This window comes from Cavia porcellus, unplaced genomic scaffold (assembly GCF_034190915.1).
Source record: "Cavia porcellus strain 051 isolate PalLab524CR breed Dunkin Hartley unplaced genomic scaffold, mCavPor4.1 scaffold_11, whole genome shotgun sequence".
Lineage (NCBI taxonomy): Eukaryota > Metazoa > Chordata > Mammalia > Rodentia > Caviidae > Cavia > Cavia porcellus.
The window spans coordinates 12622929-12645227 of record NW_026947494.1 but is presented as its reverse complement, the minus strand read 5'-3'; the positions used below and the strand labels follow the sequence as shown (position 1 = coordinate 12645227).

Below are 22299 nucleotides of genomic sequence, written 5' to 3'. Positions count from 1 at the left end.
TTTGTCAGCTAACTCTGTACTCAGCTCACAAATTGGCTTTGAGTTTAACAATATAAAAAAATGCCCTAAATATCAGATTTATGTGATCATTCCTGCAGACAATGGGATTAAGAGAAATCAGAGATGTCCAAGATGTAATATTTACAAATGAAATACCATTAAATGGAATACCGCTAGCCTCTAGCACTTTTTTTTCCTTATAATATTTTAATTTTGCATCAATTATTTTCTGAAAAATTTAAAAGTGTTTTCAAGACTTTCTATATGACTTTCAATTATAAACCATTCCATGTGTTTTATGATTGGTATGAAACTTGGTTTCCTTGCCTTTGAAATTAACTAGATTTTTTTAAAAAAAATTAAATAGTCTCATGGAATGCCAATGGTATAATAGTACATGTTCAGTGCTAAAAATTTAGAAAATATTGAATATCATAAAATAGCAGAGATTATCTATAATCTCAGTAAGAGGAAATTATTTATGGATAGTAGGTAGGAGAGTGGTACATTAATAAAGAGGACAGACTTATATTGGGATGCTGACAGTTCTGAGGTGTTTCTCCAACACACTTTGCTTTTCAGAGTCTGGTAGTTCATTTTTAGGCAAAAAGAATCCAAAACAGGAAACATCACACAGTGAAATCCATATCCTTACGACTTGCCTCAGACTTGTTTTGAAGGTGAACTCTCTTCCATCTAGCAACTTACTACTGCCTTTTAAAAAAAATTAACATCCACTCCCAGCCAATCTAATAACTAAAACTTTAAAAAAATCATTTGAATTTCTTATTAGATCTCTTGGCACACATAGAACTGAGCTGGGGGTTAGTTGCTGGACAGAAGACAGATGTGTCTTGCTGTGGACTCTCCCTTTTCATGAGGCTTAATAACAACAAAATCTCTTATCTCACAAATTCGGTGTCAAGATACCAAACACTGTTTACACACCTGTGGGACGTGTGTCAGAATCTTCTCCCAGGAAGGACACTTACAGATAACTCTCAGAAACTTCAGATTAAACCTCTTCTAAGTCATAACTAGGAAATATTTTAGGAAATACAATTGCCCAAGACAGCATGTGTCTCCTATCAGTCAACAACTGCCACACAGTTCTTACTACATTTATGATGTCTGTCACTGACCTTTACTGTTCAGGTTTCCCTAAGTAGGTAGATAGAAGAGACTCCTGTTTCAATACATCCTGGAATAAAAATGTTACCTGGGTTTATGTTTGTTATGATAATCTTCTTTCAGACATAGTTGTGTGTTATAACAACCTGCCAAATATTCCTGAAGTCTATCTGTCACTGCGACTCATAGCCCGTAAAGCTCAAACTGAGCCTAAGCAGCTAGTTCTTGTGAAAGTCAGGACACTTTCTCCAAAGGCCTACCTGATGGCCTGGGCTCTTGCCCATGACTTCACGTGGTTGTTGAATGAGTTTATGCACTGAACCTATTTGCTACTTCAGTACAAGGTATAATGGAGAGAAATAAGGTAATTCATTCTATAGCATTATATGCAAAATATAACTTATAATCTGAGATATATGAATGAATGTATTTGCATCATGACTAGATAACTCTCTGTCAACCAGCTGACCAGTTGTGACCTAATGTTGCATTAGAAATGCCAAAAGAATGCTGTACACTGTCATTTCTCAATTGGAAGCTGTCGATGGAAGCAGTTTCAGAATGAAAATTATAATCATCCTATTCAAGCCATGTTTTTATATAATAGGTTACTCAAATTCAACAGGCAATCTGCATACCATGGTCATCTTCTTGATGTGTGCCAATTATACTATTCATAGGAATTGTCTAGGTGATGAGTGAGTTGGTCCCACAGGACTGACTTTGTGCACATAAACTCAGTAGTAATTTGCTATACCTCAAGTAGGATGCTCATTTCTGACTATTAAAATTGATACAAGTGAGCTCTGGCATTTAGTTTTTCATAATTTCCCAGCAGCCTTTGGAAGAGAAGCTAAGAGAGGGGTTGTCAAATGATGCTAAACAAATATTACTTGTTGATGGATGTCTGTTCCTGACTGCTGGGGGCAGTGGAGCTGGTGAGAGACCACGTATGAGCAGTCGGATAGACTCATTTCTACCCTGCCTCTCCCAGGTGAGGGATCTTGGAGACATCACTTCACCTTTTAAAGCCTTGATTCCTGAATCTTTAATGTAAGGCAAACATATAGTACCCACCTCATAGGATTGCTCAAAAACAAAATGGCAAAGAAATGAATCCAGGTTAAATACTGAGGGAAGAATTTGACACATAACAAATATTCAGTAATACTCCTTCACGTCCTTATCTTGCGCTGAGGAGCTACCTGAATTCATATTTTGCACCAAGTAGCTACATAGTAAATGTCTATGAATCCACTGGAAATACCACAATAGACAATGCAACTGCAAACTCAAAAAACAGTGGACACAATTTCTTTGATGCTTTTCAAAATCTCTGCTGTTGCAACCTTACTGAGACAGCGTTATTCCCATCTCTAAATTGCTGTAGCTGTTTCCAGACCAGGGTCTTGAGATCCGCGCCCCTTCCCCATCAGCCACGCCCCCTCTGTTCCAGAAATGTCCAGCAGGGCCTGCAGCTCACCTCACCTGCAGAACTGAGTCCTTCTGGAATGCATACAGCCCTGCATTTTCTGCCTCCTCTCCCCTCTGACCTGACTTTCTGCAGTGCCTTCTCCTTGCTCACAATATATGGACCCTCTTCCTGACTCAGGAACGAGCCTGGATAGCTCCTTCAGGACCTATGCTATAGAGGACCTGTTGTTCTCAGAACCTGGGATGGCTCGCTCTTCTCCCAGCCTTTCTTCTTGCCTGGCTCTCTCACTGCATGAAGTAGGCTGGCCTCTAGAAACTCCTCCCTGTACTGTATAGTTCTTGGCTGGGGGCACTGTCATGACTGCAGAGCAAGTGGAGGCAGGGAAAATTGATGTCCTGCTGTAGCTTGCTGTTATTCTCTTCCCACTGGGAGCTTTGGTCCATGGCTCAGTTAGTCCCTTCATACCTGGATGGCTGCAATGCATGCTCTTTCTCTGGGCCACAGGACAGGTCTGCTAGGTCTAAATATCACCACCTGCTCCCTTAGACCCTGCAGTGCTGCACTAGTAAAAGGGCTTCTCACGGCAGCTAATCCCTAGGTGCTGTTTGCACCTGTGTACCTGGCCCCTATGTCAGCTCTCCTCTGTTACTCCTCTGAAGGTGCTCTCTGTTGTTTCAGAGCTTGCTTCTAAATGATTTTCCAATTGGAGGAGTTTATTGCCTTTCACAGTGATCTCCTCAGATAACTTTTCATTTCACCTATCTGCAGGTTCTTACCAGCACTTCCCACAGAACAGCTTTATGTGTTTTGTGATGCTGCAAATTGAACCCAGGCCAAATTGACACATGCTAGGGAAACAGTCTACCACTGAGCCACATCCTCAAACCTTTTTATTTTACTTTGTGAGACCAAATCTTGCTAAAATTTCCAGACTAGTCTTAACTTATGCTCCTAGTCCTCCAATCTCCTGAGTAGCTTGGAATACAGGAGTGTGTCACCGTCCCTAGCTGGAATTTAAGTGGTGTGTGTCTCTGCTTGATTTGAGCTCCAGGAAATCCATCTTTTCTTTCCTGATGTATATTTCCCGGAGTACAGTGTAGCATAAACAAAAGTATGGGCTTAATAAAAAGTGGCTGAGTAGTCAGACTGTTATATTTGGGATTTTTTCTTTCTTAAAATTTAAATAGTAAAACAAGTAGTTTAATATAAAGAGAAACTATGCTGACCTGTGCAGATGAGAATTTAAAGGGAGGATAGAATAAAAATTGTTGAAAATCTGGCTGTTTCTAAATTAGGCTTGAAGTAAAAATAACCACACATCTCTGAGTACCAATCTGATGATACTTGAAGATCTCATTTTCTTGACATATCCAAAGACAGATAGTAGAATTAGGAAAGGATGAATGACACAGTTTCATTGGAAGCCTTTAAAAACTATTCTAACTCAGGATTCCTCATGTTGGTGTCCAAACGGTTAATAGCTTGCCACAATACAAAGAAGGGAAATAATGCAGAAGAAATACTAAGAATAATATGACTATAATCAAGTTAGAATTCTCTCTACAGATGACAGATTTTAACACTTAAAGATTCTTATAATTGCCCAGATCTCTTTTAAATGTCACTACTTGGGTAATTCTATTTTATTAAAAATACTGTTACCAAATTTACTATCAGATACTATAGACCCTTGGACTACTGAATTTGTTTACAGGATGTAGAGTTTACATAGTTAAAGGTAGGGCTAATAATAAGCCAAAATTCTTGTTGATGTCTCATAGATTTATATTTTCTGATCATCTTTGGAAAATACCAAGACTGAGTGAGCACTGTCAGTGTTTTCTGTGTGCAGCATTTTGTTCATACTGAAGTTCGCACTGTGAGAAATCCACTTCAGCTCTGAATGGTCCACCCAACTCCACTCCACTTCTTAAAGTGGCTTGAGTTATGGCACCTGGTTGTGTTTTGGGTGATTTGTTTGTTGCTTGGTTTTACAAGTCTTAGTCCTGGTTTTCAACTGGGAGTCGCTGTTGAATAATCATAGTTTATGAGAACAAAAATGAATGTAATTTGGAACAGAAGTGTTCAAAGTACAGAGCCATGCACCTGCAGTCATTAACAAATGCACTAATTCCCGGAGCTGGCTGTGTGCTGAAATTACCTGGGGAGTCTTGAAACACCACTGATGCCTGGATTCTGCTCCCAAGATTATGGTTTGTTTAGTGGATGGGGTACACTGTAGACACTGGGATTTTTCAAAGCTCCGTGGTATTCTGATAGAGGAGGAAGGTGGAGAAACACTAGGAAAGGGAATCCAAGCATCGCCTACGCAGCTCAAAGAGGGCTTCAGCTGACTCTAGTCATAAGCAGCTTTTGCTGTGTTAACTCCCAAACACAAGTCTTCCTGTATCCCCTCACTTTGGCTCTTTGGGAAAATCTCTGGTCTCAGTATTTTTAAGAACAGGAGAACTCACATGCTAGTGTCCTGATAAACCACAAGGAACGGATCTTATTTGAATCTCAGCTCTGAGTGTTTTGGGTGTATTATGAAGGACAGGCGCTCACTTCTTAAGGAGAAGAATGAATTCTGCACGTGCTCATTTCAAACTTCTGAGACAAAGGAGTGTTTCATCGACTTGTAGCTAGTTGTGGGTAAGTGTCGGGCACACACCATGTGCCTTCAGGGTGGCTTGATGTTTTCTTTCTCTAGGAGGCCATTAATACCCTGGTTTCTCACTTTTTTTCTTATTTTCTCAGATGGATTGATCTGACTATTCACAATATGGACAGTTCAAGGCCCCAGTAGTTCCAAAGGCACGAGGAAGAAAGAAATGAGACGATCTGCTTCAGGATTACTTGACTCCTGCTATTAGTTCAGAAGGCTAAAGCCCATCTTGCCATATTTTATGAACTAGAAGGAAATCTGTATGAGTGTAACTGAAAATAAGTATAGAAGGTTATTTGCTTTGGACTTCATTTCCAGGGGCTGGGGATTTAGCTCAGTGGCATAAGTGCCTGCCTTGTAAGCACGTGGTCATGAGTTCAATCCCCAAAAAAGAAATAAATATGGACTTCATTTCCTTGATAGATTTTTTTTCCAATCTAGACCAAATGGTTCTGTGAAATAACTTACATGATACAAAAGTATCAACAGACAAAGACTAAAATCAAGGAGAAATTCTGGAAAGCATATGTATCAGTTTTTAAGGTACAATTTGTAAGTGGAGCACAATTACTAGTTTATCAGAATGTAGAGGGCAACATAAACATGTATTGATAATGTCCTGGGTGATAATGCAGTCTCAATTCTTTTTAGTTACTTTCTAACATCCCCAACTTCACTTGGCCTCTCAGACTATTCAGCTAGGGGATCTTTTGAGAGAAAGCCGTCAAAGAATTCCAGAACTTGCAGTATTTTTATGATGCCGGGTAGATAAAACTCAGCACACAGTCAGGCGTACTGATTCTGGAAGAGCAGGAGGACCCTGAGAGATGGAAGGTGGCAGCATCGGGAAGCCAAGGATCCCCAAATAAGTCATCATTCTGAAGTGCTGGCATTTCTTCTTAGTCTCTGTTGAAAAAGCACTATGTGTTTCAAAGCATTTTCGATACTAATGCATAGAACAGCACTTTGAATTTACCAAAATAGCCACATGGGATATTTCCCAATTCCCTTAAAAGTTATTCTGTACATGGCTATTCACAGATTGCAGTATGACAACCATCCTGGGTGGCAGAGTTGATATTCCAAGAAGTATGTTTATTAAGGTGCTTACTAGCTTGCTATTATCAGGAACATCCCTTAACAAAGCCTAGAAAAAGGCATGGCCAATATTTATATTTGCTAGACACGTCAAGAGGGTTTGGAGCCATTTTCAGCAACAGCTGTGCAAATGGTTGATGTTGTGGTACTTTCTCAGACTTCAATCTCCATTTGGCAATTCCCACATATGTGCAAACACTGGAAATATGTTCACTTTTGATATGTGCGAGTATCCAATTTGGGATGTAAATGTCAACCCAGGAGGGATCATCCATTCTCCTGCTTTCCATCCCACGTTTTCCTGCCTTGTTCTCCTCAGTGAGCACGCAGGCTGCCATCACTTCCCCTCGAGAAATTCCCAGAGCTTGCTCTTTTTGTGCTGTCATAAACACAAGGAGTGAAACACTGGCTGGAAATGTAAACTTGGATCGAGCTTCCAAAACACAACAGAACAATTGGTGGTCTTGTCAAGTCTAGTCCTTTAATTGGAGAAAACCATAGCCTCGACTAGGCTGCACTGTTTATAAGGTTCATCCTCATATATAAACGGTTTTTAAAAATTAGGAGAGACCCACATTTAAAAGTGCAGTGAGTCTTTGTTTAGAAAAACTAGTTTATCTGCCTCTTGAACGGGCAGGCTTTTTCTCGTTCTCTCTCCAGGACAAAGCAAAAGAAAGCCTTGCTCTGCCTTTTAATTGCAGGTGACCTATAAAGAACTTGTTCCATGTAAAGGAAGCTTCCTAGTACTCCAGATCATTGTGGGGAGCACGTAGCTGTTAGATCAGCAGCACTGTGTGAACCACCACTCTTAGAAAATATGTGCTCATGAGACTGTTGCACATGTACACGCCTGGGCAAACCCATGTGCAGCTTCCAAAGCTTCGTCGGACTTTATTAGAAAAAGATTTTCTCCTTGGCTGTGTTGTACCCAGCTAATTAAGGAAAGTGGAAGATCCTTGGTTTACGGGGTGAAAAGCCCTATTGGCAGGATGATCATCTATAAACCAGCATAATGAAGGGGCAAAATAGGGATAACTGAAATTAGCCTGTAATTGAAGATAAAATATAACTTTGTAGATGGACTGAATAACACGCAGTGGTTGCTGTTTATAAAAAAGAAAATAACATACTTCTGAGAAAGGAAATGCCTTTTGGAGACTGACTAATTTAGGCCTCTCCAACTTAAAAAGTCCCTCTGCCCAGTTTTATGGCCACAGTGAGAAAGAACCAAGGTAAATACACAAGGCCACCCACTGGGACACAGATCCTTTGCAATACGTATGATCTCACTATGAAAATACACATGGCCACACACACACACACGCACACGCGTGCACGTTGATACTAATACATTTGTGTGCACATACATGCACATGCATGCACAGAGACACTTGTGCACTGTTCAGAAGTATCTCTGATGGTTCAGCTGAATCGTGCAAACTGGAACAGAAACACATCTCCAGGCACCGAATATTCCAGCTGTGCGTCCAGGTTGGCTTCCTTCTCCTCTCTGCTTGCAGTCCTTTGGTAGTTTACTCACGCACATATTATATGTGAAAATGACACTTAAACAAGTGACTAAGGGCAATGTGGATTGTTACACGTGCTTTTATGTATGGTTAGACAGATGGAACTAGGTATTAAGAAAGACAGCAATTTTTGTATTTTCAACATTTTAGAGGAAAATCATGTTGGGAGCCTCAACATTTTCTTGACCTCTCATTTTTTACCCTGTTGCTACTGAGATGGAAATCAGTGGTCACTTGTGATGGGTGCTTTACCTCCGTGGTCCCAGTGATCTCACCTGCTGGTATTTACATGCTTCTCTCACCACCTCCTTTGGAGTGTGGACCGAATCTAGTGATGTGCTTCTAAAAAGATGAAATTCGAGAAAAGTAGTGAAGAATTCTTTCCCAAGATTATTTTCTAAAACAGCATGTCTTTCCTCCTGCTTGCTTTGTCACTCGTGCCTTATACTTGCTCACTGGGATGAAGATGCCACGCTGGGAAGTGGTCCCTGGAGAGGCCCACAGGATAAGGAGCCATGTATGAAGCCTCTGGCCAGAAGCTTATGAGGAGCTGAAGGCCTCAGAAAGAACTACGTCCTACAAACAGGCAAGGGCAGACTGGATCTCTTCTCTGTGAGCCTGGAGATAAACATAATCCTGCCCAATACCTTGACTGTCATCTTGTAATACAGCTAGGGCCAAAGGTGCTACAGCTGAGCCATACCAACGACTGGTGCTCAGAAATGATGAGTGAATAAATGCTTTTGTTTCAAGCTATCTGGTTTCGGGGTAATTTGTTACACAGCCATGAATAGCTAATATACCAAATCCCGAAATCTCCTTTTTTGTTGTTGTTTTTGTTTTGTTTTGTTTTTTGAGATAGGATCTCTCTATACAGTTTAGACTAGCTTTGAACTCACTGTGTAGCCCAGATTCACCACAACATTCAGCAGTTCAGCCATCTGAGTCTTTCAAATGCTGGGATCATGAGCATGTGTTACCATGCCTGGCTATCAGAAATATCGTTCATCACTCCTTGGCAGATTCTAAATTTGAAAAATACACTTCAGGTACAGTTTACTATTTATGATCAAACTGTCAGTATTTGGAATAGTCTTTAAAAAGAGATGATTTTTAGGAATTAAATAGATAGATGGTTGCAGCCATGTGCTCTTGCACTGAAAAATTGCTTCCAGACGTTCAGCAAAGCTCAGTGATCCAACAGAAGGGTAATTTGGCCAGCAGTGATATTGGTCTTAATATTCCTCAAACCACATCTTGGTTCTGACAAAATCCACCCATCTGTAGAGTGTTAAGCATCCCATCTGCCGTTAGATAACCTATTTCTTATAGAACTGAACAATGTTGTACATAAAACTTACTGGGATCTGAAAACAGTGCAAGAAAAACCTGGTCTGGTAAAAAAATAGCTTTTCTGTACATGGGTTTGTAAACCACTGAGTAAGTCAACAATTTTCAACAATATTGGGAAATATTTGTAGCTTTGTCTCTTCTGAGAAAAACCAAAAACTAAACAAAGATTCCATCTTGCATGATAAAGCACATTCTTCTAATTTTTTTGCTCTATCACTGTGCTCTTAGCACCTATACTAAGACAGCAAGTATGCCAACATTAAAAATGTAGATTAAAAATAATCCTCCTATTTCTTATTGTCTTAGTTTGGAACTAAAATGTGCACTGAAGATCCATGCATTGAAAAGTTGGTCTTCAGCTCATGACACTATTCGAGGTAGTTACAGCTTTCAGCATTATGGGCCTATTTGGAGGAAGCAAGGTACTGGGTGTATTTTGGGAGAGATAATGGGCACCTTCGTCTGTTTCTTTGCTTTCAGGTTGTTATGAGAGGAACACAGGCCCAGACACAGTGAGGCCAAGGGACCATGGACTGACACTTCTGTAACCGTGAGCCAATTTTGCCTCCTTTACATTATTTTTCTCATGTGTTTTGTCACAGCAAGGGAAAGCTAACATACCCACTTACCTCAGATGCTTGAAGGGTGCACCCTAGCATATGAAGAAAAAATATGAAAAGGATGCTTCTAATTATGATGAACAAATTTTCAACTGTGGGGAGTCAGCTGCCATATTGATAAATGAGACCATTTGTGATAATATGCCTGAAACTAAGAGAAAGCAGGTGAAGCTCCTTTGTATCAATTTTTCTAAGCGACTGCATTGCTTTATCAGAATATACATATAATTTATGTGTGCATTAAAATGCTCTATATTACTTTTCATGATGAAAATCTCTGACATCAGTGCTGCAGTAGGCCCTGAAGAAATACCTCGCTTGGTAATTCCACATCTGTGTGATTTCTTTTCTGCAAATTCATTAGTTTGACCTCTGCTTAGCCTTGGTGATTTGTTCAAGGAGAAGGAGTCTGTTCTGTGCCCATACACTGTGATTTCCTTCTAAGGAGAATGAGGAGAGATTGCGCTTATTGCGCTGAGGGCCATTTGGCATTACAGGCCTGATTGCTAATACTCCTTTCCCCAGAACCCTGATGTCTTTTTCTGTCTAGTAGCTTCTGCCAAGTCTGAAATATGATTTTTATAGAAATTTCTACCATTCAAGAAGAATAGGGGAGCTGGAGTGATTCCTGCTTATTGTGAACAGATATTTCCTGCCTTTTGCAACCACACCTCAGACAAGACAGACACCCAGAGAAAGAACCTCAGCCCTAACACCAGCCCAGACTAGTCCAGGGGAGCACCTAACACTACAGGCATTGGAACACTCATCTTTGGGCAGTTACTGTGACCGGGAATCCCAGGTGACTTGGGTCCAGTACTCCTGGTGTGTGTCTCCTGGAGCCTAGGAACACTGGTTGGAAGGCTGCTGAGAAGACACAGAAGCCCACTGGGCCTAGGACTGGGGAATCCGGCAAATGAATATGTTTGTTCTTCAATTATAACTGAACACCATTAACTGAGCTACTTTCTGGCTGCCCTTGCAAAGGGGAGGCCATACAAAGGAGGGGCACTGTGGTTCAGGGGACCAGAGTACAATTTATGGAGCTCCGCTATTTGAGAAAGTTACTTCATCTCTGTATTTCCTAACTTTTTCATCTCCCAAAGGGGAACTAAAAATTACAATAGTCTCACAGGGTTTTAGAACTTAAATAAGAATACCATGGAGTTAGACAAAAGCTTCAATATATTCAATATAATGTGCTCAATAGATTATTTTTATTATTAAATAAAAATTAAGATTTCCATTGGTTTATATGAGTAGAATTTAGTCTAAGGTACAAACTATAAATCCAGTCACTTACATGATAACAGCCGTGCCCGCTTTTCTAACTGTTAAAGGGTTAGCAGTGTTCCCAATCCATTGTACTCTGACAGTTTTGTAGAACATAGTACACCTGAATTATTTAAAAGTGAAATAAAAATAAAACAAACCTCATGAGTCTGCAGCTAGAAAAATGCTTCTAAATATGTCTTCTCATTTGCATACTGGACATTTGCATACTGCATACTGCTGCCGGGTTGTACAGTTCACTGATGGGCACTGGACTGGTCCCCACAGTGAAGTGCCATGGACCAGAGGGCAGCTGCTTTCCTTTGCAAGTGTCTGGCATCTGCACCTTTTTCTGTGTGGTGGGACAACCCCCTTCCTAGTGTACACACTGCAAGTCCTGGGTTGGGTATGCTCAGGCTCTGCTGGGGCTAGGGCCAGCTGGGAACATTACTGGCTCAGTCACCCTGCCCAGACTAAGAAGAGAAGCTCACCATGGGAAGTGGGCAGGAAGACCACAGAATGACACCCCTTGACTGATGAGGCACTGAAAGAAGAGCCCTCTACCTCTAGAGACAGCAGTGGCAGTGATCTGAGGCCCATCTGGGAGAGGTTGGAAGTGGAGTCCTCTGGTCTCCTGCTCCACTGCCCTTGATAGGGAGCCTCCTGGTTTTCCGAGTCCTCTAGAAGGGTAATGAACTGATTTAACCATTTTAGAAGAAGTTATTTCTGCTTAAATTGCATAGCTGAAAGATTTGTGTTTTTGCAACTAAGAACCATGAATGATTTATGTGGCATTAAAAAAGAAAATCACAAAGAGAAGTCACACTGGTATAGGCATGTGATCATTCCTGGCCATCATATGGATGTTGATGATGCTCTGCCTTGGTATCTGTGTTATTATCTCATTTAGTGGCTCCATCTCTGCTGACTTCTGTGTGATCTTATCCTTTATGCTATGCCCCACAGACATGCTTCAGTTTAGTTCTGAAATCAACCTGAAAATCAATGGACATTTTATATTACTTCTGACAAGTTTAAAGACATGGGCTAGTAGATAAGACATCTGTCTCAATTATAAAGGAAATTGCTTATCCCAGGTTGTCCTTTCTATACTGGGCACATTTAGCCTGGGAAGTCATTCTTTTGTGATGTTAAGCAAAGATTCCATCCCCAAAGTCAATTACCCATGTAGGGAGGTGGCTCATGTATGAGATTTCCTGCTATTTAATGGGTGACAGAGGTAATTTTCTGCTCAGTTGCAGAAGGCCTCTTCGGCCTCCAGAGAGGTTAAGAATGGGGTTGGGTTACACTCAGAAACAGGTCTCTAGGCCTGGTCAGATGGAGGCAGAGGTGGTGTAAGCATCTTTAGGGTTACTTGCAATATAGGAAAAGAAATTAGATCTAATGACTCCTTTTCCCTTCCAACCTCTAAGAATCAGGTTGTTGTATCAAAGGATTTCCTCTGGCTATTACGAATTCTGGACTTCCTATGCTGCCAGCTAGCACATTTTGCACAACCCTTGCAGGGAGGTAAACAGATTAAAAAATAAAGCACTGCAAATTACAACTACTGAGGCAGCTTTAGTGGTTGTTTAGTTTTTATAACCTAGATGCAAACAGTAGTTACTCAGAGAGAAAACAGGTGAAATTGCCACCTCAAAAAATGCCCTTGTCTCAAGACACTGAGATAATAAATCTTGGTTTAACTATCAAGATTTTAAAAGCATCCCGGGTGATTTGAATTTGAGACAAGACTAAGCTCCATTTCTTTCTGGCTCCTGGTGGGACAGTGGGTTATGTACCATCATGGGACAGGAGTACTCTGTGTTCAGGACAGGTGGGGCATTTTGGAAGAGGAGGAGGTGGATAGGAATACCACAGTTAAGAAGAATACAGTAAGGAGGCACTTTCTAGAAAATAGAATGCAAGGGCAGAAAAACTTAGCCAGTACACATCTCCAGTTTTTTTTTTTTCTTCCTTTCAGTGGTCTGTGTGGGTCATGCTAGGTATGGATGAAAGGCAGTATGGTTCAAGACAAAGGACCACCAGAAGGAAGGAGTCAAGTTTTCTGTAAGAAACAAGTACATCTAAATCTTTGAGAAATTTCCAAGAAGTTGGAGATATGGAAACCAGATCATGATCTGAGAATGGATTACAAATAATTTGAAAAGTATTTACAGGTGCTATCTCCTGAGTGTTTTAGTCAACTTTCACACCACTGGGACACCATACCTGATACCCACAGTTCGGGGTAGCAGAGGTATAATTTGGTTTTCAGTTTCTGGAGATTCAGTAGGAGCAAAGATGCTTAGTTCACAGTGTTGGGGGAGCAGAGTCAGGAAACAGCACCAAAAAGAGGAAGCCACAAGTGACCAGAAACAGGTCCCGAGGCCACAACTCCACATCCCGCCGAGATACACCTAGAAACTGGTTCCACCAATCTGCCGGGAAGACTTCAAAACTAATCAAGTTCAAACACTGCCCTAAGTACAGAGTAGGAATTAAATTTTAAAAAGCTGTTAAGTTTCCATCTGTAGGTAAGATTGCTGGAGAACACGGAGAGAGATTTGGGAGAAGAAGCTTGATACTGGGCACTGGGAAAAGTGTTCAAGTAGGCCTGAGTAGTGGAGCCTCTCGTTGAGTTTATTATGGGTCTACACTTAACGTGTACAAGATGTTTATGATCAGAAACAATGGCATTTCCATAAACCGCTTCCATGATAGCTACTATGTGTGTGGCTCAGTTTCCTTAATCCATAAGAAGGTAGACCCCCTGAATATTCTGTGCTGTTTTATTTACAAAACTGTGACTGATCTTGAGCATGGAATACTCTGTGAACTGTCTGCTAGAGAGCAGAGAACTTCCTTTCACACTCATGTTGTCTTCAGGTAATTTGGGAGTTCCTTAGCCTGTGAGCTGGTCTGTAGCTGCCATGGTTTGGATACCATCTAATGCTGTCCTTGCAAAAGCTCAAGGAACTGTGGGAAGTATCAGGAGGTACTATGGAGCCTTTTAAGAAATGAAGACTTGTGGGAGGTGCTGGTGTATAAGGTAGCTCACATGTGACCCCTCGATAGCTCTCAGAATAAGGTTATCATAACAGTCTGAATCTGACTCTAGTTTTCTCTGCTTCCTGGGTTGAGACCTGACTGTACCCCAACATGTGGCCCCCACTGCTTTTAACTTTTGCACACCATCTCTCCTCTGCCATTGGATCCGCACCACAGCTGACTTGATGCAGGCAGCATGAACCTCCAAAACGGTGAGCTAAACAAACTTGTTTCTTTTGTAAGTAGTTTACTGCAGGTGTTCTGTTCTAGTGAGGAAATTCGACTAATCCTCATACCGCAGCCCTAGAAACCAGCAATTCCCGCGAGGCTGAAACCCACTCGTCTTTAGCAGCAGGCCTGAAAGTCTAGCATGGCCCAAGGATCATCCAAGAAAGTATATGAAGAGCAACAAAATGAACTTTGAAAGAGGAACAGGAATAGGGTGGGTGACTGAAAATCTTTCAAACGGTAATAAGCTAAAAGCATCTTGCTTTTCTTGTGCAGAAATATTAAAGAACAGTAATTTCTTTTGCAGCTGAAAGATCAGAGCAGAGGGAATTTATAAACATTATGAATTATTTTAAAGAGAGAAAAAACACTACAGATGGGCTCAGCAATGCGGAAATAATAGTAGAAGCAAAATTAATGTTATTACTAATTTTCTCTGTTTGGCTTGTTAATTTCCTCTGCTATAGGATCTGTCTTTTGCTACCTATTGAGTAATGGCTGCAAATAATAGCTTGAAATTATTTCATTATTCAGTATTATTTACCTTCCCAAGTGCACAGATCTAAAGAGTAAGGAGATAAATGACAAGATAGATTGTTTGTGTTTTCCTAATTACATCTCTTTCATCTCTACAGAAATGAAATATGATTAAATGGACCCTTCCCAGAAATTAACAGGCAACATGACGGAAATTACTATCTCTGTTACTCTTCACATTAGTCTAAATTTTCTTTGAATATTATATTAAAAAGTCAATAGGGGCTATGCAGAATCCCTAAGCAAGTCTTTCCTTCAAGCACTCAGGTTTCTTTCTCTTGCCATCACCAGAGTCCAATCATGGACTAAGTAGGGACACTTTTGGATACTTGGAAACCATCTAACCTGTGGCTAAAAAAAAAAAAAAATCACTGCAAATGTCAACAGCTTCAAATTGTGCAATGAATATGGTCACAGCGTTTCAGGAGAAATAAACTTGGAGACCTGATTTAACTTTTGTACCAACTAGTTGCAGGACCAGAGAAAAACCAACTGATTTCCGTGAATGGAAAAAAAACGAACTTGAACACTGCAGTTATCTGACAGGTTCTGTTAATCTCTATAGAAGGAAAGTCACCAACATGAAAAATTTCAGATCTCTGTTCTTTGATACATATAAACATTCAGGAGAATGAACCTAGATTTACCATGTCCTTTCAGGGTTTCATTCATCAATCCACAAAATACTTACTATCTGCCACAGATAGAGCCCTGTGATCCATACTAATGAATTTTTTTTTTTTTTTGGCTTCTGGCAAACCATTATGCATCATATAATGAAAATATTTTCCAGAAAACCTTACCCGAGTTTAATCTTCTAATAATTTATTTTGAGGAAATTGAAATAGAAGCACTTATTTATCAAAGCTAATGGAGTTTACAAATATACTTAACTACAAAGCAGGGTGATTCAAAACTGACATGAGATAATGGCTTATTTCTTTAAGAAGTAAAGTTATTTTCTTCAAGATTCATGTTCAGAAACTGTTCTGAGGGTTTCTGAGGTGTTTTATCCACTCAAGGGTGCAAACACAGAACTCAGGAGCAGCACTTACTGAGTGCAAACTCAATACCTAAAAGTTAATCTACTAACTCTACTAAGACCACTACACTTCCAAGCCATCTTCAAATGCAATGCAAGAATATATCGAGTTTAAACTGTCAGAAACATTTTACATATGACCTCTTTCATTTTGTAGGTGATACAACTACATCATAAAAACAGATGTAATTTAGTCACTATAGTTAGCAAAATGAACATGTTCACATATGTCCTCCCATTTTTCTTACTATATTTTTCTCTATTAACTCAAACACACACATACACACACACCCCTTGACTTTTTTGCCCTTCCAGACACACCTAATCCCATCTTTCTATAGTTTTATAGCTGCCAAGAGACTTTTCTCATTCATATTTTTATCTATCTTATTATCTATCTACCTACCTATTATCTATCTATCTATCTATCTATCTATCTATTATCTATCTATTCCCTGTCTCATCCATCTGTCATGATACTGGAAATAAGATCCAAGGACTTCACATTGAGCTGCACTCCCCACAATTCTTTTTATTTTTGAGATAGTTAATTTGCCCAGGCAAGACTCAAACTTGAGATCTTTCTGCCTCCGTCTCTGGAGTACTGAGATTATAGGCGTTCATCACCATGCCTGACTTCTCGTCCATATATCTCGTCCATATATCTGTCTTCTCTCCCTGCAAATGTTCTCTCTGTGCCCCGACTCTGCAAGATGAATCTATGCTCCTCAGAAGGACCTCCAACACCACATATTCCACAAACATCAATTTTACTCGCTGGCAAGTAACCTTAAGCTTTTCCCAACAAAATATACACTCTGTTGGCAAATATGTTTTGAGGATCAGGTACTATATTGGGCACTGGGGATATAATAGTGAAATAAACTGATAAAACTCTAGGAAGATATTTAGATAATAAACTAGCACAAATTTGTCAATTCTGTATGACATGGGAACACAAGAAGAGTGATCATACAACTTATTAAGTAAGGAGCATTTTCTTTTAGGGAAGAAAATGTCATTGATAATTAACAGTAGGGCGACAGGTACAAACTGGGCTGTGCCACATAGTCCAGGAAATATGATGTGAGAGGCATCTTCTGACATGGCCTGAATGTGGCAGTTTTCAGGTACTCACATCTTGAGTAATCGCCTCCCCTGACATGTAAGCTGCACCTGATGACTTCCTCCTAACAAAGAGAATATGGAAAAAGTGATGGCATGCCATTTCTAAGACTGGGCCACCAAAGGTTGTGACTCCTGTCTTGCAAGCAGTTTTTTTCACTTCTAAACTTGATTGCTCTGATAGGGACCATAGTGTGGCTTGCAACAGAGCTCAGCCTCCAGTCAAAAGCCAAAAAGGAACTGAAACCTTGGTCCAGCCATCCACAGTGGACAGAAATAGCCTGCAGCCACACACGTAGGGAAAGATGTGCACAAAGTTCAGCTGAATTTTGAGACATCCAGGCCTCGGATCCCCAGCTAACCTGTGCTGGAATTCCTGACTCCACAGACAGTAAGAAGAGACCGAGGCATTGCTTGAAGTGACTCACTTTTGGAGGAATTTGTTACACAGCCACAAAGAACACACATGAATCACTTTGATGATAAATGCTCTGACAAAAACTAGAGCAAGGAAAAGAACCAGAAAGTAAGAGGATGGTGATAAAGAGTTAAAATTGTGAATAATATGACTGCAGAAGGCCTCCCTGAGAAGTTCTACCAAGTGCAAACTTAGTAGAAGGCAAGAGCTTGAAGCATGTAGACATCTGTGAGAAGATCCTTGCGAGACAAGTGTCATGGTTATACAGTGCGTTAGAAGTAAAACTTCTCCTGTGCTGTACCTGGCCTTTGAGTCCTTTACCTATATTTTTCAGACTTTTCAGACACTCAAGGGCCCGATGCTGGATTCCATCCACTCACTGAGATGTCAGATGTGGCTCCCCAAGGCATATCACTGTAGCCCTGGCCCTGGGTGTTGACACAGGTCTGCTGAGTGCGGGTCCATGCATGACAAGATGTGTTAATTTCTTATTGCTGGGATTTCACATTACCATAGGCTTTGAGGCTTAGATAACACAAACTTACTACCCTACCTCTGTAGGTCAGAATCCTGACCTGGATCTCTCCTGCTCAGGGTCACACTTCTTTCTGGAGGTCCCATTTCCTTGCTTGTTTAGTTCATGGGCAGAATCTAGTTGTTCGCAAATAATAGAACTTTCAAGGTTGCATATGTATGCTGAATTTTTAGCTGACAGCTAGGGCTTCTCTTTGATTCTTGAGATCACCCACATTCTGTGCCTGTCCTTTCCTCCGTGTTTAAGACCAGTAACACAGTGGGTCTCATCTGTCTTACAGTTCAGATCTCTCTGACCTCTTCCTCTGTGGTGATTCTTTTCTTCTTGCCTCTTCCATTCTGAGGCCACTGGTGATTGGACTGGGCACACTTGGCAAGGCCAGGTTAACCTATTTATGGTAAACACCATGGTCTTAATTCCATATGCAGATTTCCTCATGGCATTTTCTGTGACACAGTCACGGGTTTTTGGAACCATTATTCTGCCATGATAGAGAGGAGTACTTTAGAGAAACAATTTCAGAATTACTAAAGATGCCTGCATGCCCTGGTGGGTTGAACAACCAGTTAACCAAACACTATTCACTACTGATCTGTGTGATGTTGTCTACGGGGTCAGATGCCATCACTCTTTGACTGCAGAACTGTTAGGCATTGGGAAAGAGGTGTTTGGACTGAATCTTGAGAACTACTCTGTAGAAGAGAGATGGTGGGGGTCGTGTCTTCGCAGGAAAGGAAACCCTGAGCAAAGTCACTATTATACACAGCTCGTCTGGTTTAGCGAATGGTGTGCTAGCAGCTCATACCACATGCTTTAAAGAAGGAAAGAGTGTGAGCAGCTACTGGTCCAAGAGAGAACAAGGTGCTGTAGAGTGTGCAGTTAGGGTTGGAGCTTTATCTTGAAATGAATGGATTTGAATTTACAAGTTCTTCTAGTTAAGAAAGATTTCATACTAGGGTTTACATGTAAATGACAAATATGCACCTGTCTATGGGTTAATGCACTCCAAATTTATTTCCTACCATAAGTATCTTTTTAATAGTTCTTCACTCTCAGGGTAATCATGGATAAAAGTTGGATGATTGTACCCCATACCATGTAAGTAACAGCTGTAGTCACAGGTAACATTAAAATAAGAACATACAGGAACAATTTCTCATAAGTAACATCAGGAAACCTATGATCACATGTGTCCATGTGCATAGATATGCATATATTTATATATTATTTTATTTTAACCTATAGATGTTTTAGTGGTTTTCTTTGATAGACACATTATTTATTAGAAATTAATGTTAGAGGTTTAACTAATTCTTGATGAGACTAAAAGTTAACTTCCTTCAGTGCTGTGTATTAATTTTTCTTACTTAATAATTACTCTGCTTCATGGCTCAATGTTGTGTCTACATGTGACAAAATATAGAATTACAGCCATTCTTCCCAAAAACTGAGAGCAAAACTCTGTGTCTGCCACATTGGCACACCATTTTCAGGATGGTGACATTTTTCCCAGTGTCAGATTTAGTCATGTAAATTTTGTCCTAAGGGGAAAAAGTCACACTATTGTTTGTTTGCATGAATTGCTTGGCCGTGGTAGGCTTTCTGGGCTGAGTGTTCCCATTGTTGGCATCTTTGAAGATGATAAGAATGGGTAGGAGATTTATTCTTCAGGGAAAAGTAGAGAATTACATGTTCTGGTTTCAGGAAGAGAGCAGTTACTTTGGGGATTTTCCTAGCAGCCAGTATTCAGGGGATTGTTTTCTGTGACCTTGGAAGCCCTTTTTGTATTTCAGCATGGAACAGTCAGTATTTCATCTCAGTCACAATTATGGTGAAAATAGTATAAAGTAAAATGGACCAAAACGAACTGTCCTCACCAAATAATACTATTGCATATTGTTTTCCAGGAGCTATTTTAAAAGGGGAGAAAGAAACAAGGAGAAAAAGAGGAGAAGGAAACGAAAGGGAGTGGGGTACACAGAGATGGACGGGGTGGGGGGTGAGAGAAAGAAAAAGAGAAATGAAGGATGAGAAGGAAGAAGAGCCAGTGACTGAGAATAGGGAAAGCCAACAGCTGCCTGAGAACATTAAGCGGTGAGGTCAGAGGGTGTTAACAGGGAAGCAGAAGCTATCAGTTCTGACTCCTCAATGGCTGTGTGAAGTGCTGATGGAGATACAGTTTAATGAACGCTAGGAGTGAAGTCCAGGTCACAGGAGCAGCTTTGCTTCTGAATCCTTTACAAAAACGGACTCCCAATTCAAACATTTCTTGTTTTGATTCTTAAAGTGTCTACACTCCAACGCGTTTTCTCTTCCTGCATCTGGGTAAGCTCTAATTTTCCTTCTGAGCTATTTTCCTCCTGTGGGACCAGGACCTCATTCAGTCTGGCAGTGGAGTACTGTGGGTCCCTTTCATCCTCCTAGGAACCTTTCTTTTCGGACCCGACGCCCCACCATCTTTGGTTGTGACGGGTGAGTAGAGGAGCACTCAATGGGAAGCTTCCCCCTCTCCTAACGAAACTGGGTGAATAATGCCCGTTTATTCACCACAGATCTTTTAGGGGCTCAAATGCATGGTTAGGGTCATAGGATAATTATTCTCTTTATGAGACTGTTGAGTTTTAAGGACAATTAAAGTTTAAAAGAGTAATCTTTCCAATCATATAAAGGGAATCCTTCAGTGAACAATAGCAACACTGCAGAATCAGGGCCAACTCCTAAGGAACAATCAGCTCTCTGACCATTCCTAGCACATCTGAATCCAGCCCAAAGCAAGAAAACACCACACTTTTTGCTTGTACCATGTAACAATTTCCATTTTAAATGAAACCAGCTTGAGCTTGCTCTCTCCTTCTTGAGATAGAATAAAAAGCTTTAGAGAATACAATATTTCCTTAATATTTTCATAACTCTGATTTGGATAGAATTCAGAATCTACCAATTCTGCTTTATTCTGATATTCTAAACCATTTACTCTGATTACTCTAATCTACGTGTCTCAGCCACATGTCAGCTTTAGCGAATCTGTACTGCTTTTCTGGCTTCTCCTGGTAAGTTTCCACAACTTGTTCTGTGGCACTGTCATTGAATTTTTTCTAAGAAGATTCAGCCTTCCCCTCTGAGAGAACTGAAGGCAAGTTTTCAACCATTCCTAGCCCTTCTCAGCTCAATACACCTACTGAGCAGAACATCAGCTATAGAACTTGTATTTGTTTACTTCTTGTTATGATAATGAAATATCTGACACAGGCCACTTGGCAGAGAAAGGAGGTTTGTCTCAGTTTGTGTTTCAGGAGGTCCAACGTGTAGTGACAGCCTTCATCTGGAGATACCCTTCTTGCTAGCAGAGTCCCGAGGTGACACTGCACCATATGACAAGACATGTGGCACAAGTATACGTGCCTCCCTTTGGTGTCTCTCTCTTCTTATGAAACTGCTAGAAATTAGTCATACGATCTCCAACCTGATGACCTTTCTAATCCAACTCACCTCCCAAAAGCCTGATCTCTAAACACTACTGATTCAGTTTCCATCCTCTTGATATCTTCCCATGGGAATGAAAATTCAGCATGCGAAGCCTTGGAAACACTCAAGGCATGTTTAAACCACAGCAGGGCATGACCTTAACTCAGCCTTGGAAGACCAATAGCATGATTTTATATGGCAACAACAGCAAAGAAACAGCGTGACGGACAGTAAAGAAGGTTCTGTCACCAAGTCAGTCTGTCACCTCCACCCTTCTCTTGGGTCCCCTAAAGTACAACATATTTTAAAAACCTAGTTCACAGGGATCAACAGAGCCTCATGCTTGTCAAATTTCTCCCTTGATATATGTGAACAGAACGCTGGATTCTGTAGTGGGGAGAAATCTTGAGAACTCTTTGTTCAATAAAAATGGGTCCTTAATGTAAAACAATGATCAGATAGCAGAAGCTGTCAGTGGAGAAGATGAATACTGAAAATCTTTAATTATTAGGGAATTTTGTGGTCCTTTTGTAGCTTCTCTGTCAGGCTTTCCACCCTTGGATCACTTATTGGTTCCTGCTCTGGAGAACAGATAAAACAGGTTCTAATTTAGACTTCTCCTACTTGGCAGTACACTGGTTAAACTTCAGGCTGTGCATTGCACGTGGGGAGTGCAGTTCACCTAGATATCTCCATGCAGAGCACACACACACCCATCGGTAAGTACACGCTTCCATCCGTACTGCTGTGCACAGACAGTGAAATGACCGAGCTCTCCACGGGCTGGTTTACAAA

The 22299-nt window shown here is 40.6% G+C and overlaps 1 protein-coding gene across 1 annotated transcript in view; it reads right to left on the bottom strand.

The window, feature by feature from the left end:
* Fbxl7 (F-box and leucine rich repeat protein 7) overlaps positions 1–22299 on the bottom strand; it is a 379539-nt gene that overhangs the window by 33532 nt on the left and 323708 nt on the right. The gene's annotated exons all lie outside the window — the stretch shown is intronic.